The sequence below is a fragment of the Eschscholzia californica genome, unplaced genomic scaffold (genome assembly GCF_041429995.1).
Source record: "Eschscholzia californica isolate CP2 unplaced genomic scaffold, dmEscCali1.0.p SCAF_5, whole genome shotgun sequence".
NCBI classification, from domain to species: Eukaryota; Viridiplantae; Streptophyta; class Magnoliopsida; order Ranunculales; family Papaveraceae; genus Eschscholzia; species Eschscholzia californica.
The window spans coordinates 42,313,676-42,330,680 of record NW_028238472.1 but is presented as its reverse complement, the minus strand read 5'-3'; the positions used below and the strand labels follow the sequence as shown (position 1 = coordinate 42,330,680).

The window sequence follows — 17,005 nt, the reverse complement described above, 5'->3', positions numbered from 1 at the left end:
AACATAATAATTAGAAAAAAAGAGATAAGAAAAATGCATGCAACAAACATGCAATAATACAGTAGGTAACCCTAATGGTCCCAGGAAAAACATCATAGAACATAATGAAAAATGGTCCTCTTATTGTAGGCAACCCTAGATCTTACTAAAACAACCAGTGGTCCTCGAAAAATTTGTTTGCCTTTTCATTAAGTCTTTAAATTCATTTGGTACAATGTAGGTAAACGCAGGCATCAGAATATCAGAATCTCTCTCTCTCTCTTTCAATTCATTTGGTACAGTGTCGGTTATACCGCAGCTTCGTAGTTCAATGTATCAAAACTTGGACAGCAGAATCGTAGTTAAATTCCTTGATCCAACTCTGAGTATCGTGTAAGTTTTCATTGTTCTTAAAATCCAACTCTTCTACAACAAACGATGGTTGAACCTTGGTAATATCATTTGATTGTAGCATTTTGTAAATTGCATAATTGATACGGGGGAAATTTAAAAAAATATATAGGAACCAGACTGAAATTAAGATTTCAAGATCAGATTGGAATAGCCTAAAGAAGTTAGAAAGTGTGAAAATAGTCTCACATGGGAGAGAGGTGATAATCAAGAATATAATGTTTTAGGTTCTCTTCACTCACTCTGAATTAGTTTTGAGTTGGATGACCACAAACTTGTGGGATCAAAGCTAACCTCACATGTGATAGGCTTAAAAACCACACGTGCTCCACATCACCTATAAGGAAAAAAAAAACACGTGTTTGCGTTAATAGAACGTCACACACGACGTGACGTGTGAGAATCGTCTCACAAGGAAGAATGATGAACTAGTAACCAAGAATGTTATGTCTAGGTTCTCTCTACTCATCGTCAATTAGTTTAAGTTGGATTTTTCCTAGATCCAGACGACTTTCCAGGCGAAGGGAAACCTGTTCGCCAGAACAGAGAAGTAAGAGGGAGGAGACGGGAGGGGAGGGGGAGAGAGAGAAAGGGAAGATATATATATAGAGAGAGAGAGGAGGTGGGCGAGATGAGAGATTGGGGAAGAAGAATAAGATTAAAAAGAAAGGAATAAAAAATTTAAGTTCGCAGAAAAAATCGTCGGTCGGTGACCTTCTCTGGCGACCTTCTTATGTGGGAGAAGGTGAGGTTGAAATTGTTGAGGTGAGGTTGACAGGAAAAAAAATTAAATTACAGAAATATCATGAGAATAGAATTGGAAGGTTATAAAAATTCTGGGAGCCAATTTGAAAGCCCAAACACTTATGGATGCCAAATCAAATTTCCGAACATTCATCAGACCAAAACAGTGAATTAGTTACAAATTGGAGCCAAAACGTAATTAACGGTTTTCTTTTTACCATTTATAAAATGTTTGAAGCAATTGATTGAAGAAATCAATTAGTGAAGGTGGATCCTTCGAAAAAAAAAAAAAAATTAGTGAAGGTGGCAATAATTAGTTAATATCTCTAAACACATGGACCTATCTCTTTTTTGTTGAAGTACACATGGACCTATCTTGAAATTAGATCTTCTTCCATATGTGCACGAAGCCCTACTATGCCTCAGATTTGTAATAGCTCCTATCATAGAGATAGAGAGAGAAGCGGAGATTCCCCTATCTTGGAAAACAAATTGTGTTTGATGCTAATAGATGTTCTCCCTAGGTCTCACCTGCTTCAATGATTAGATTGTTTTTGAATCTTGGTATAAGGAGGTCTATTAGGGGTAACGAGAGGGCTCTTTATAGACAGACCCAAAGGAAGATCACCTATAAAGTAATCCAAAATGTTTAGAGGCTTCACATAATCACATTTTGTTAGTAAGGAAATTGGAGATGGTTGGTTCCCTCTTTTGGTAGGGATGGTGATCTCTCTTTTCACCTCTTACATAAACGAAAGACACTGAATACAGTTTTCGATCCTCTCTGGCCACGGAGGGGCCAATAGACCTACTCTCCGCCTCTTATATTTCTCTCTAATAAAAAGTATTTGCCGATATTTATAGAGCTAGTAATAGTAATATACATAATTGGTCATTTAACAACGATACATCCTTAATTGGATGAAGAAAATAAAAACTACATAATTACTTTTAAGTCCTTCATTTAGGTTTTCCCCAACCGGAATAATTTGTCTCAACTCTTTTGTCCTCGTAAAACAATTTACTGTCCCTATATTGGCAGCTTTGTATTTTTTGGCAACTTGAAAATTAAAAATTCACTTGAAGACAAAAGCACCAATTTACAAAACCATCTCACCAATTAACCTCCTAAATTTGAGAATAGACACCCTCTAAATAAGTTTAAGTATAGAACCCAATGATTAAAAGTACGTTTTAACTAAAAAGTTATAGTGTTTTAAGAGAATCTTGAATTAATTGGTTTTGTCTACACATTTCAACAAAAAAAATAAATAAATTCGGTTTGTCTACATCACATTTAAATAAATAAGACTTGGCTAAACTATAGATTTGATATTTTTTTTCTTTACATCAACTGTGATATCTCAATATTCTTACTTTTATTTTTATATAAAAATGGTGGGCGACATTGATTTTAGCATAAGAAGACAGCTATCGGGCAGTTAATTTTGTATATTAATAACAATATTAATAACAATGGACTTTCTCTTTTTCTTTTTGTTGAAAACAATGGACTTTCTCGATATCTCTAAATTAATAACACGGCTTAATAACACCTCTTTATATTTTATGTGTAGCTTGTGCAGAGATATATAGGTCAAGAGGGTTGGGAATGGTCATCCCAACTTCAACCTCTGATTGGGGGGAAATTTTATGTAGGAGTTCATGTAGTTCATAAACAGATTTACTTCCGACTTCCTTTATCAACTCAAAATTACTAAATGGATGTATTTATTTACTTGAAAGTAAAATGAATCTTTTCATGACTAATAGTTACGCTAGTAATAAATATTATTTATTTCGAGAGTATGCTTAATTAATTACGTAAAATGATTAATTTAGTTTATTTGTCACAATTTTTGTTTTTATTGTATATTATATTTTTTGTTTTTATTGGTTCTTTTTATATTAAAAATATATGAATTATCACATTAAGGTGGATAAATATGTGTTCACTAGAAAATCTCATTTTTATCTCAAATTCTTTCGAATTTAGATTTCTAAACTATTCTCGTCCAATTTAAGAAATTGGTGGCCCAAACCAAGCCCGTCCCATTAGGAGTAGGTAACTTGGGAGTTAATTGAAGGAACTCATATTGGTAGAGTTTGCTCGAAGAAAGCAAAATTAAGGTATACTTTTCCAATCCAAGCTAGTTCTTTTTTTTGTGCATGTGATACTGACAGTACCGTCCCCTGACTTTTGGGAACTTTAAGCGAACATATGGACGAGGCCCTTACATTTTAAGTCGAAAAAAAAATAAAATTTGACATCTTTATAAAACTTAGAGCATCTCCAATGCAAAACTCAAAAAAATCTCTATTCGTCCTATTTGTCAAGTTCCATTTGAGATTCTCACTCCTAGGTGTCGAAAATAGAGATCCTCAATTCTTGTATGCCTCCAATGCAACACTCTAAACTCTTTTATTTTACTTACGTGTCATGGTTATTTTTGTAAAAAAATAATTAGTTATTTTGGAAATATACGAAGACTTGATTTCTATTGGTTGAAATTTAAATATTGATGAGTTGGACAATTAGAGATATCTCAAGAGGACACTCTGAAAATAGAGTGTCCTCTTGAGATATCTCTATTCCACTCTCGACACATCATCTTTGAGATCTTAGTTGAGTTTTGCATTGGAGATGATTTTTTAAGAAAAACTTAAAAAATCCTATGTGGCACTCCGAGTTTCTAAGATTGAGTTTTGCATTGGAGATGCTCTTATAGTTGTTATACATGAAACAAATACTACTTAAACACCGCTCTTCTTGCATTTTTCGATGCAAAATCTTTAATCACATTTGTGTAGTCAATATTCTCAGCTATTTCATGTTCAATAGATAACAAAGCTAATCCATTTACTCTTTCTTGAGACACGGTAGATTGCAAGTAAGACTTGATTGACTTCAACTTTGAAAAACTTCTCTCCCCTGAAGCCACATTAATCGAAATGGTCAAAAGAATTCTATAAGCAATCCACACATTCGGACACCCTTCCATCAATTTCAAATACTCTAATACTTCAATTGGTATTTTAGCATCCTCTAGCAAAATTAAAACTTTCTCTTTAGAATATAAATCATCTCCATCAATGTCGGCGTATTGTTCATCCTTAAGAAAGCTTTCTAAATTGGTGCAAGAAACCTTTAAACTCTCATTGTCTAACTTTTTTAAATCAAATAAAAACTCAAAAATGTTTGCAAATACTTGAAACTGTTCAAACCTAATTTTAATAGATGAAATAGCTTGATCAACAATATGCAAAAAGTAGTTGACTCGAAATGATTCTTCAAGTATAAATGTGTGATAAACCCTTGTAGAGATTCTAAAAACTGAAATAGAAATGTGAGATTGAAGATTGAAGATTGAAGAGAAATTAGAAAAGAGAAAAAAGTAAATTATAAACATATGTATTTAATTTGATTTTTGTTCTTTTATTAAGACCCTAACTTTAATTAGTTTCAATGGATTTGGGTAAGCTTTGTTATTTGGTATCTACAGTTTTACTTTTAGTGTCTATTTTTAAGGGAATTTTTTTTCTGAAAAACAATGTAAGTCATAGGTGTCGAACACTTGACCTTAAGTTCACTAATCAACTACTATACCAACTCTACTAGCCAAACAAAATAATATGGATCCTAACATGCAATTGTTCATTTGCAAATTGGTTCATGATGGTTTACCAAATTTAACTAACATCAGTAGTAGGGTTGATAACGTACCAAATTATTGTCATCTTTGTGATAGACAGGAGATAGAGACAAGGGACCATTTATTCAGCACCATCAAATTTAAAGAGCTTATCAGCTACATTAATGTACCAGATCTAGAGCATCTCACCGTCGATCTACTTGGTACCCTAAAAAAGTCTGCTTTTAAAGGCAAATGAAAATAAATTGTGGTTTGAGGCAACTTATCTTCTCTGATCATGGTGGAAAACTAGAAATGATCTCATCTTCAATGAAAGCCCCATGGAAGCTGGCTGTTGGAAACGTACTAAAGAATCCCTAAGGTATGTTACTAATACCCCCATTACTATTAACCCTAACCAACTTTTGCAGGATTCGCAATGGATTCCACCACCAGAAAATAAAATAAAGATCAATTGTGATGGATCGTTTCGATTCAATGGTGGATCTTCTGCAGCAGTGGCAAGGGATAGTTCCGGTACCATCATCAAACACAAAATGAAGCTTATCACATCCTCAACTGCACTACAAAGCGAAATGGAAAGCATTTTTCTAGGGTTAGAGGTAGCGGCTGAAATGGAGTTGGGACAATCTATATAATAAAACAGAAGGGAAAACGATGACTGGGACAAACATCTTTTTTTAATAAGGGATATTGTCTAGAAGCCCTTCTCAAAATTTAAAATATAGTCCTCGTAGAAATAAAGTTACCTATATAAAAAACAATAATCGTTTCATTTTTAGAAATAAAATAACTAATTTAAGAAAAAAAAAAGAAAAAAAATAAATTTTAAGGGTTAAAAAAAGAAAGTAAAATCTTTCTCTCTCTCAATAAAATAATAACTAATTTAAGAGAAAAGAAGCAAAAAAATAATACAAAAAATAATAACTAATAAAAATCTCTCTCTCAAAAAAATATACAAAAAATTTCGTAACATTTAACTGATATTAAGTGTCCGTGCCCTAGGGCACGGGATATACCCTAGTTTATAGTAAAAACAGACTCTAGGGTTATGGTGGAATTAATCTCCACCGTCGATCCAACAATCCCCTGGCATATATGGACGGCTGTAATGAAGCTACGTGAAACCTTCTCAAAAGAACACGTGGAAATAATCTACTGCCCACGTTTGCAAAACCAGTTGGCCCATGATATGGCAGCTTCATGGTTCGATCCCCCGAGAATTTAAGTTCCTGGAATAGTACCTGTTGTTAACTTTCATTACAGTTTGATCCCTTTTTTTCTTCATCCTATAAATAGGATTAACTCTGTAATCTTGTTTGGTTTAATGCATTTTCCGTTTCAAAAAAAAAAATTGGAGGCCCTTAAATTTAGGGACCCTAGGCGAATGCCTGGGTCGCCTAGGTCCAGGGCCGACCCAAGATATTGGGTAGCTAGTGTGTCCCAAAATGACAGACTCACCAACTCTCCATGTCCTAACGGATCTCTCAGTTAAAACTTAGATGTGTATCACTCTGATATACAAGAGGTAATAGATTTGAATCATGAGTTTTAATTACATTACTTTACTTATTCTAAAAATCTACATACTTATGGTATATATTTAGTCCTGAAGTTCTCCCTCAACCATCATGATGTGTTTGATTTTATATTCTCATTATGTAATCAAAGTCTATGGAATCAAAGTCGTATAAAATGTTTAGATGTAATTTGTACATTTAATAGAATGATTTTAAAAAAAAGAAAAAAAATAGTTGCAATTAGTTGTTAGAAACTGTCAAATGTACAACACTAATTAATATTAAGCCATATTCTCAATCTAATAAAAAATAAGTATGTGCATTTAGTTTTGTTTGCAATTACATAGTTTATATTATGATAACTAAGTACAATAAAATATCTAGCATTGTTGCAATATTTGTCTTCTCTTTTTCTTTTTTAAATTACTCAAGCTAGTCTCTAAATAATTTGAGTTTTGTTATTAGGTTAATAAACTAAGGTTTACTTCCTAATTGTTTAAGAAAGGTAGGCATGTCTTTAGGTTTGAAAATCAAGGAAAACGATTTTGGCAGGGAGAGTATCCCTCACCCACCTCTCTCTCTCTCTCTATACTCCTCAAGATGCATATAATCTCACTAATAAAGACAAAACGCCATAAATATTAGCTATATTTCGAATATTACATAAATGTACAATGAGTGAAGTTTTGTTTAATTGGTAGATAGATTCATAGGGGGGAGATGGCTGAAGTTATAGGGGAGAAATTTCAATGAGAAAAAAAGAACTCGTTCTCTTCCTTCAAAACAGGTAGACATGGGTTCCAGTTGATTCCCATGATCATTATGTGTGCATTACCTGTTTTTGGCAAATTGTTTAAGGGTTAATTCAGTTTTAACTTGTCCACCAAACTTTGGCAGAACGGTTTGACACCCCCTTAAGTCTATGAGGTCGTAGGATCGAGTCTTGGTGGAAGCAGTTTGTCATCAAGATTTTATCTCATGTAATTTAGGCTATATATTAAAGTATATAACGTAATAATTTTTCAGACTTTAGGCCTCTTTCATGTTATTGGGCTTTAGGCTTCTCTCACTCAAGGTTTGAATTAGACGGTTATCGTGCTTATGACATCTTCATGATGTATGAATGCCTTGTAGCGACTAATGTAGATCGTAGTCGAGTTCTCAAAAAAAAAAAAAAAAATTTAACTTCCAATATACAACTATGTTGGAAATACTAACTTTAATTATAGATAGCTATGAAAAATTTAGAGAGGAAGGAGTTGCTAGAATTATGAGTCATAGTTAATGGCAAGGGCGGATCTATGTGGAGGCAGCCCCTGGCTGCAGCCAGGGGCTGAATCCGTCTGAATAGAACTGGCCAATGCAATTTTATAACATAAGTTCGTGGTAGCCAGGGTGGTTTTAACGTTATCTCCCACCTTACAGATCACGGGATCGAAACCCTTCTCCTCCATTTTGAAGTTCTTTCTTTTTTATTGAATTAATTTGGTATTAGCCCCTTGTGTTTTGTATTTTTTTCTTTTTGGTCTCAATTTATGACCCCTATTTCTGGACTACATTCTATTTTGACCCTTATTTTTTTTATTTCTTATTTTGCGACGTCAAGTTTTACCCATTTCTTTAGGTTCCATACTATGTTCTAATAATGTCTTTGTCCATAAATTACCAATGATCACATACATTATAAACTCTTGATTGCTCATTTTTCGTAAGTTTTTGTTGTTTAAACTAATAACGAAATTTTCACGTAAATCTTATTTCTTCTAATGTGAAGTTTTAGAATCACTCGTTTTTTATCGAAAAGTTAGTCGAAGAAAATCTGGTACGGGGCAAATTTTTTTGCTTTTGAAATACTACTTATTAGTGCATATATATCGAAAATGAAAATTTTGGTCTCTTAGTAATTTTAGGCTAGTCCGGGTTAACATAAAATCCTAGCTCCGCCCTTGGTTAATGGTTCAGAGAACCCTTTGAGTTGCTTACTTAAATGTAATAATTTAGAGAGTGGTTAGTTACCAATCTAAAGAGTCATAGTTAATGGTGTAGAGAACCCTTTGAGTTGCTTACTTAAATGAAAAAATGTAGACTCTTAATTAAGAGTCCCACTTTATAAATAGTTGCATGAAGGTGTTGTTCATGAGATGAGATATTATCCAAAACAAAAATCAAGAAGTAGAGTAAGTTTGTTTAAGTCATTTTGTTAGGAGTTTTGTGTTGGCGTCTACACCATATACCTCCAAGTTTAGCTTATGTTCAGTCTCCTTCTTCCGTAGTCCATTGTTATTTCTAACAAAGTGGTACTACAGCCGAAGGTTCAATCTTCAGTCTCATCTTGATAAAGCAATCGTCTTATGATAATTGAAAAGTAATTAAGATTGGTGTATTTTTCATGTAAAAATTGAACAAAGAAGAAAAAAAAATTGGGGGTTTAAGTAATGTTTATGAGTTCGACAAAACTTAAAAATCAACACGATAGATGGAGATTGATAGGTATGCGAATTTTTCATGGAAGAAAATATTAACAAAGAAAACAAGCATGGAGAAAGAAAAAAAACACCAGACCGAATAAAAAAGAGAAAAAATTGAAGGAGAAGAAATCAAGAAAAAGATTTGTTAACCTGGTGGTGTGAATGATAGGACCTCTGAATCCAATGTGATCAAGCTCAAGTAATGTGAAAAGTCTATGAATCTGTTATGATCAAGCTCACGTGATGTGAAGAGCCTATGAATCCAATATGATGTGAAGAGCCTCTGAATCCGAAAAAGATCAAGCTAAATATAACATAGACAAATCCAAATATTTTTTATTAAAATACGATAAGCGTCTAAATACACGAGGCTATCAAAATGAAAATCTAATGGGGATATTAGTATTTTCTTTATAGTGAAGACTGAAGATTATGGAAAACTTCCAAAAAGGTAATTAGAGTTTTGAAGGAAATATGCAAATTCGAAGTTGATGATTGCAACCTCGGCGACCAAAACAATATGAATTATTTTAATGAGTGTCTAAAAGCTAAGTGTGATGAATTGTGTGACTAGGTGAAAATGCTGGAATATGAAATTCGTAACTGTCAGCTTTAAAATATCTCTTTTGGAAGTTACGAAGGTATTTGTCACACAGAAGATGAAAAAGAAAATAATTCAAATTAAGGGAGAGTATAGGAAATACTAATTTGAATTATGGATAGTTATGAATTGGGTCATGTAGAATTTAGATGGTGAGGAGTTATTAGAATTATGAGTCATTATGTAATAATTTAGAGAGTTGTAAGTTATAAATCTTAAGAGTCATAGTTAATGGTCTAGAGAGCCCTTGTAGTTAATTATTTAAATGAAAACATGCAGGATCTTAAGAGTCCTACTTCATAAATTGTTGCATGAAAATGTTGTTCATAAGATAAAACATAGGGAAGTTTTAAAAGGACCTCCATCCTTGTTAAAAGGGTCTCTCTTGTGAATTCGGTGCGAGCCCGTCGAACCCACAATTCGGTCCGAGTCCACCGAAATCACAAAATACGCTATCGGTGTAGAAATTTGGTTAGGACCGAGAGGTCTCTTGTACAATCGGTGGGCTCGGGCCGAAATTTCTCTTGTGAATTCGATGGCCTCGTACCGAATTCACAAATAGGGGCCTTTTAACAAGAATGGGAGGGCCCTCTAAAACTTCCTAAAACATATCCCAAACATAAACTAGTAAGTAAAAGAAAGTTTCCTCAAGTCATTATGTGAGGAGATTTGTATAGGCGTTTAACGGGCACATCTCCAAGTTTAGCTTTTGCTAAATCTACTTCTTCCATAGTCTATTTTTATTTCCAACATACCAACAAATTGTTTTGCCGCAATGAGTTGACCATTTCTTTTGACCTAAGGCCAAAAAGTTTGGTTTTACCAAAACAACTATTACTGTACTAGTAAATTTTTTTATCCACAGTCATCTTTCCTCTTTCTCTCCTTTACTCCACCCTCTTGCTCCTCTACTTCATCTATCTCTTTCTACTTCACATCTTCTCCTTCATTAAGAAGATCACGGATAAAATGTCGTCACACGACAACTTCCGGCCAACAACATTCATAAATTATTATTTTTTATGGTCTTCCTCATCTCACCACCACCACCACTGCCCCCTGTCTTTTTCTCTGAACCGGTGAAGGGGGTTTGCTCCTTCGCCAGAACAGAGTGAAAGGGATAGAAAGAGAGGAGAATAAAATGATAATGATGGGAAAAGAAAAAGAAGATGAAAACATTTTTATTTTATAAAGGTTGCAGGAAGAGAGTCTCAGCCGACGACTTTCTGTCGACAACCTTCTTAATGAAGGACAAAAGGTGAGGTGGAGAGAGGGAGAGATAAAGTGGAGTGGTAAGAGAGTTAAGTGAAGGAGTGAAAAAAAAGACGATGATAAGAACAAAAGCTATTTCTAGAAATGACGTAAGAATAATTCTAGAAAAAAGACACATATTTTTAACTCTTGGGTCAAACCGAACTACGAAACACTTATGCAAGCGCAAACCGTCACAAATTAAAGACGAAAACAGAATTAACCCATCTTTTTATAATCCTGATAGTATTGTAGTTTCATTTTACGAATCACGTCTCATATTTGCATCAACAGTGATAAAAGTACTTCTTTGATGAATGCGTCCTAATAAGACAAACCTAATAAGACAAATAATATTTTGGTGTTTTCAAGAGAAAGAACAAAATGCCTCTTGCCTTATTCACCACAGTAAGCCAAGAGGTCACCCAAAGAGTCATCCACATTATCATTTTTGTATTGGCATGCTACTTTAGGTTTCTAAACATGTGACATGTCATTAATCATTTTTTGGGTCAGAGTTAATAGGTTAACTATATTTGCAAGATAAACTAGGACATCAAAAATCCTAAGCGCCCACTAACTTTTGGTGCAACGGTTGAACACCCCTCTTAAGTCCACGAAGTCGTGAGTTCGAGTCTCGGTGGAAGCAGTTTGCCATCAAGATTTATCTCATGTAATTTAGGTTATATATTAAGCAAATAATGTACTAATAATTTGTCGGACTTTAAGTCTCTTTCATGTTGTTGGCGTTTAGGGCCCTTTCGCTCATGGTTTGAATTTGGCGGTTATCTACTTATCATATCTCCATGATGTATCAATGTCTTGTAACGGCTAACGTAAGTCATAGTCGAATTCTCAAAAAAAAAAAATCGTAAGCCGCATTGCGGCAAAGATATGGTAAAACAGATTCCATACAAGTCAACACATAGCTGACTGACTAGCTCTATCTAACAGGGGGACACAACTATAAAGGCAGTAATAACACATAATAAGGGCCCTACTATAAATACAAGGACATAGTTTTTACTAGACAGTCTCCCAAGCATCATTCAATTTTCACTCATACTGTGAAGAGGCAATAACCTCTTTGAATAAATTAAGAGAAGTGATTAAGAGAGGAGACAAAGTGTGAGTGAGAGAGAAAGAGTTGGAGATTTATTTCTCTTGTGTATTTTATTGATTATAATCAAGGAGTATATATAGGTTTACAAGTTCTTCATCAAAATATATATATATATATATATATATATATATATATATATATATATATATAGGTTTACAAGTTCTACATCAAAATATATATATATATATATAGGTTTACAAGTAGGTGTAGAGATATACATGAAATCATAACTAAGTTATACAAGATACACATGAAATCGTAAACCTAATTTATCTAATAGGGAGATCAGGCCGAGAGCCAAATCGGGCCCATTGTCGGGTCGGCGCAGGTCGCCTAGCTGGGTCGGTGTGACCGGGTCGGGTGTGACCCTTAATACACACAGACTTGATTGTAGATTTGTGATGGATTTTAGTGCATTAATGTTGTGTTTCTCTTTTACTGCAAGAAAGAGTGACAGGCTAGGGAGTCCTAGTAATGAACACTAACAGAAAACATTGCAGCTGCTTTTGCATACAACCGTGATAGACTTCCCGACACGGAATTCGGCAGAAATCCGGCCGGATGACGTGTCGGGACGTGACTTAGAGAGAGAAAGTAAGATACTTTCTCTCTCTAAGTCACGTCCCGACACGTCCGGTCGGGTTTCTGCCGGGTTCCGTGCCGGAAGAGAATCATTTTCCTTTTGCATATAACCTTTCAACCTAGTGGCATTCTCTTTCCAATGGGCCATTCGGGCCCCCTAATGAAAATAAATAAATTTGAGGGACCCTTTAGTAAATCAAAAACTTATCAATAAAAACTCTTATGTTCCTTTATAAATGATGATCAGTCCCCTTTCATCCCACAACTCTCTGCACCTCTCTCTTTACTTTCTCTCTCTAAACAGTGAAGTAAACCCAAACTCACTCTCTACCTCTCAACCACTTTCTCTCTCTAAAATGGCTAAAGGTTTAACAAAACTGAAATCAGTGTTAAAGAAATGGCAATCATTTAACAAACTGCCAGGAAGTGGTCGTCATCATCATAATCATCATAATGAAATTTCAATTGCAGCTACAAATCATGATGATGATGATAATAGTGAGAATCAGTTAACTATTAAAGGAGGTAAGCTTCACCCAGTTTATGTTGGAAAATCTCGTCGGCGTTACCTCATTAGTTCAGACACTATTAATCACCCACTTGTTAAACAACTCCGGCGATCAAGTGAGTCATCGGATTCCGTTACCATTGGTTGTGAAGTTGTTTTATTTGAACACTTACTTTGGATGTTACAAAATGCTGACCCACAACCTGAATCTCTTGAAGAACTTGTTGATTTTTATGCTTGTTGATTTTCTCTCTGGCTAGAGCTAGGTATGTGATCAATTGGAGATCATATTATGGAGATGGGTTTCTCACTTTCTCTTTCTCTTGATCAATGCAAAATAATAAAGAGATGTCCACAGGATTTGATTTGTAGAGAGAGATAGTTAGAGAGAGAAAGAGATGAACATATGAACATCCTCCTTGAAGAGTGACTGATTGATTGATTGATTGATTAGAACAATTCGTTAAATTTGATCTCCTCATTAATCTTATAGGGGACATAAAGGGGTTTAGCACTATGTACTAATTGTTGATTATGATTTTATAAAATAATTAATAATGAAAACTTGTTTTCTTTTAAAATATAATCAATATTGCAGACTTAATTTTGATTTGCATGTTTATTTTCTTTTTTAATATAACCCATTTTCTCTAAAAAAAAACTTTGTTGTGATTTTAGTTATAAGTAACGAGGGTAAATGTCAGACTCAAATCAAATATTCTTACCTAAGATACAAATCAACGAAAATATTCTCATATATATATATATATATATATATATATATATATATATATGTCGAAGATACAAATACGTACACTAAAATTAATATTATTTTTATATTTACGTTATTTATTGACAACTATTGTATTACTCTTCTATTATAAATAAAGATAGATGGGGGTATATGATTTTCCTTAACTCAAAACCTAAATTTTTCAATAAATTTAGTAATTTACCTCAATTTAAGGGGATAATGCTTGCAATTACTGATAGTACTGAAAAAGACAGAAGCATGCATAAAATTTAGCCAGTAATGCTTGTTGTCTCTAGGGGCGGCCCAGACAGCTCAACCTACCCAAGGGTCTCTCCGTTACAGTTTTATAGGAAATGGCGTGTTCAATAAGTAGAACTATAAGTAGGATTTTGACAAGATTCGTCCTATAGCTTAGTGGTATGGAAGTTGGTTTATGTTGTAAAGTTCAAAGGTTTGATCCCTTTATAAAACAACATTAAGTATCTTATGTTCATTTTTTAAATATACACAAAGGGGTCCCTATTCTTGACTTCCTTTGAGCCCCAAAAATGGCTGGGTCGGCATGTGTGTCTTATCCAAAATTGGTAAAACTCTATCTTTATAACGTTACCACTAAATGAAAGTGAGCTTCATGTCAGATTCAAATAATAGTGAAATTCAAATATTTAATCAGAAAATGTAAAAGATGGTCGAGAAAACCATTTTAGGCAGCTATAGTGGTGTTGAAAAACTTTAGTTAAGGTGGCGCCAGAAATACTCTTTCTGATGAAAAAAAGCACTGAAACCATGTATTTCTTATTGTTATAATCTCCAATGTCGTAGCCGAAGGCCCGAAGCCTTGATAAAGTAGGCGAACCTCTTGGAAAGATATAGTAGGTAGACCCTTGATAGAGCAGACTCTTGATAAGGTCCTATACTTGTACTTTATAGGGAAAGTATATGCTTGTTTCCTCAAGGCGAGGTCCTGTACTTGTATTTTCTAGGAGAGATAAAATGGGTGTTTGCTTCCTCCAAGTATCAGATCGTGACGATTGGATCAGAGAAAGAGCAAGACTATGTGAAAGAACAAGACTATATGAGAGAGAAAATAATGTTGTAAGTTGATTGTGGATGACTTCGACGTCAAACATCAATGTCAGACAAACGTCCGATGTATTAGTCGATAACCAGATGTATTATGTGATCATTCGATGATTGTTTTATATAAGAGAGAAAGTGGTCTGAATGTTTAGATATCGGGCATTGGGTGTTGTTGTCGATAATTAGATGATCTGTATCATTCTCTCTTTAGCCATTTTATAGTGTCTTTGGTCGACCGTCACCTGGTGGTGAGCTATGTCTTTAATGCAGTAACACATGGAGTTATCACCATAAATATGGATATCATAACCCCCTCTTAACGAGTATATTCGTGATATTCTTGGCGTGTCATCTTGAATGACAGTAACGCCTTTTCATCGGATATACAGAGGGAGGTTTGTTTAGGGGGCGACGACCGACCTTTTTATCTAGGGCTGAATTTTTCTTGAGTACTTGTGCGTTGTACTGTTGCTTCGTGTGTCCGAAGATGGATGGATCAGGCTCATTTGCCATGTAGTTTATGGGCTTGGTCATCCCGTTGGCCCATTAATTGTGGATTTTTAGTGCGTTCCTGATGACGGGTTTTGGCCCTTACCCACATGTAGGTAAGATAAAATATCATAATATTTGAAATCAATGGTAAAAAAGGAGAAAGAAATGATTGATTGTTAAATTGAAAACGGATCATGGTTTTGGCCAAATTAGAACACTTGACACATGTTGAAAGTTAAATTTTCCACTTGGTGACAAATTGAGGGCCAAATAAGAAGGTCGATCTTTTGGGCAAATAAGAAAAATTTCAAAGGATCAAAGGGCCGAAAACTAAAAATATTCCCCAAACACACCCTCTGTTTTATGTCGCCGGTACATTAGCCGACCAGCGAAACTCGCTGGAATCTCATCTTCTCTCTTTCTTCTCCCTCTCTTCTATCTTTCTTCTCCCTTTCTTCTCTCTACTCTCTGTCTTCTCTATTCCAATCTTCTGCGAAAGGGAGGACCCCTTCGTTTGAGCTCGTTTGGTTTGCCTGGTTTGAAGAACAAAGTAGACTCATCTGGTTTGGTTTCTTAAGAAATCAGATCTGGTTTGATTTCCTAAAGAAATCAGATCTGGTTTCGTCTGGAAACCAGAACTCCAACGAAGGGGCTCCTCCCCTTCGCCAGAGATAAAGATAGAGAAGGGAGAGACAAAAGAGAGAAGAGAGGAAGAAGAAAGAAAGTAGAAAAAAGAGGGAAGATGAGAGAGGAATTAGAATTGTCACCGGAGATGGTGAAGGTGTTGCCGGAGTTTGTGGAGGAGGTCGCCAGAGTTAATAGTGGTAATGGGAAAGGAAGAAGAGGGAAGAAGTTGAAAAGTATAAGGTTTTAGGTGTTTGGAATATTTTTTTTCCACCTAAAACTTTGCGTTCCGAAAAATTTCTTTATTTCTCTGCAACACCGACCAATAGGAATTAACCCACAAAATCCTTGTAACCTGTGTTGGGTGTTGGTCTTTTTCTCCTTTCCAAGTCTGATGAATAAGTTATGGGTTATTTCCCAAATGATCCCCAACTTTGTGACCAGCTTCCTGCCTAGCCCCCTAGATTAGCAAAAATACCCATATGGCCCCCTTTTTGAGTTTCCGTTATAACACCGTTAACCATTCAACATTTCTCTCTCATCCATCTCGTAACTTCTCTCTGCCACCTCATCTTCTAGCCAACTCATCATCTTCTCCGGCGAAGGTCGCCGGCCGACTAATTTTCCGGCCGGCGACCTTCAAACCTAAAAAAAAAAAAAAAATTCTCTTCTTCTTCCTCTCTCTCCTGTTTTCTCTCTCTTCTTCTTCCTCTCTCCTGTTTTCTCTCTCTTCCCCTTCTTCTTTCTCTCTCTTCCCCTCTTTCTTTTCTTTCTTGAAGCAAGTCCAGCTAAATCATGCTCCATATATTCAAATACAAGGTATAAACTAAACCTTCCAATTTGATGACATTTGATGATCCCGTCGTCTCAGTATAAGAATTTCTCTAGCCATAAATTTAACACTCTCCGGTTCCAAATTGGAACCTTCTTTAATGCCACAATTTTCTCTGTTAATATATCTCTAGCTTTGTATACATTACTATAAGTTCCTTGCCCAATCTGAAGATCATAAAGTTAAGGAATTCAATACAATAAGTTCTAATCAAACTAAAAGCGAAAAACAACTTTTGCTGTAGTTACTTGAACCTGTTCCTTATTAGTACTAGTAGAAGCAACAACCAAATTCCTTCCATTTTCATTATCTTCCTTCTCTTTTACTACTACTGAAGATGGAGGAGTTTCTTTACCAAATACACACCCCATATCTTCTTCTTC

At 34.8% G+C, this 17,005-nt stretch overlaps 1 pseudogene; it reads left to right on the top strand.

The window, feature by feature from the left end:
* Window positions 1-12,688: 12,688 nt before the first annotated feature.
* LOC147539345 (auxin-responsive protein SAUR76 pseudogene) lies at window positions 12,689-13,084 on the top strand (annotated as a pseudogene).
* The last annotated feature ends 3,921 nt before the right edge of the window (window positions 13,085-17,005 follow it).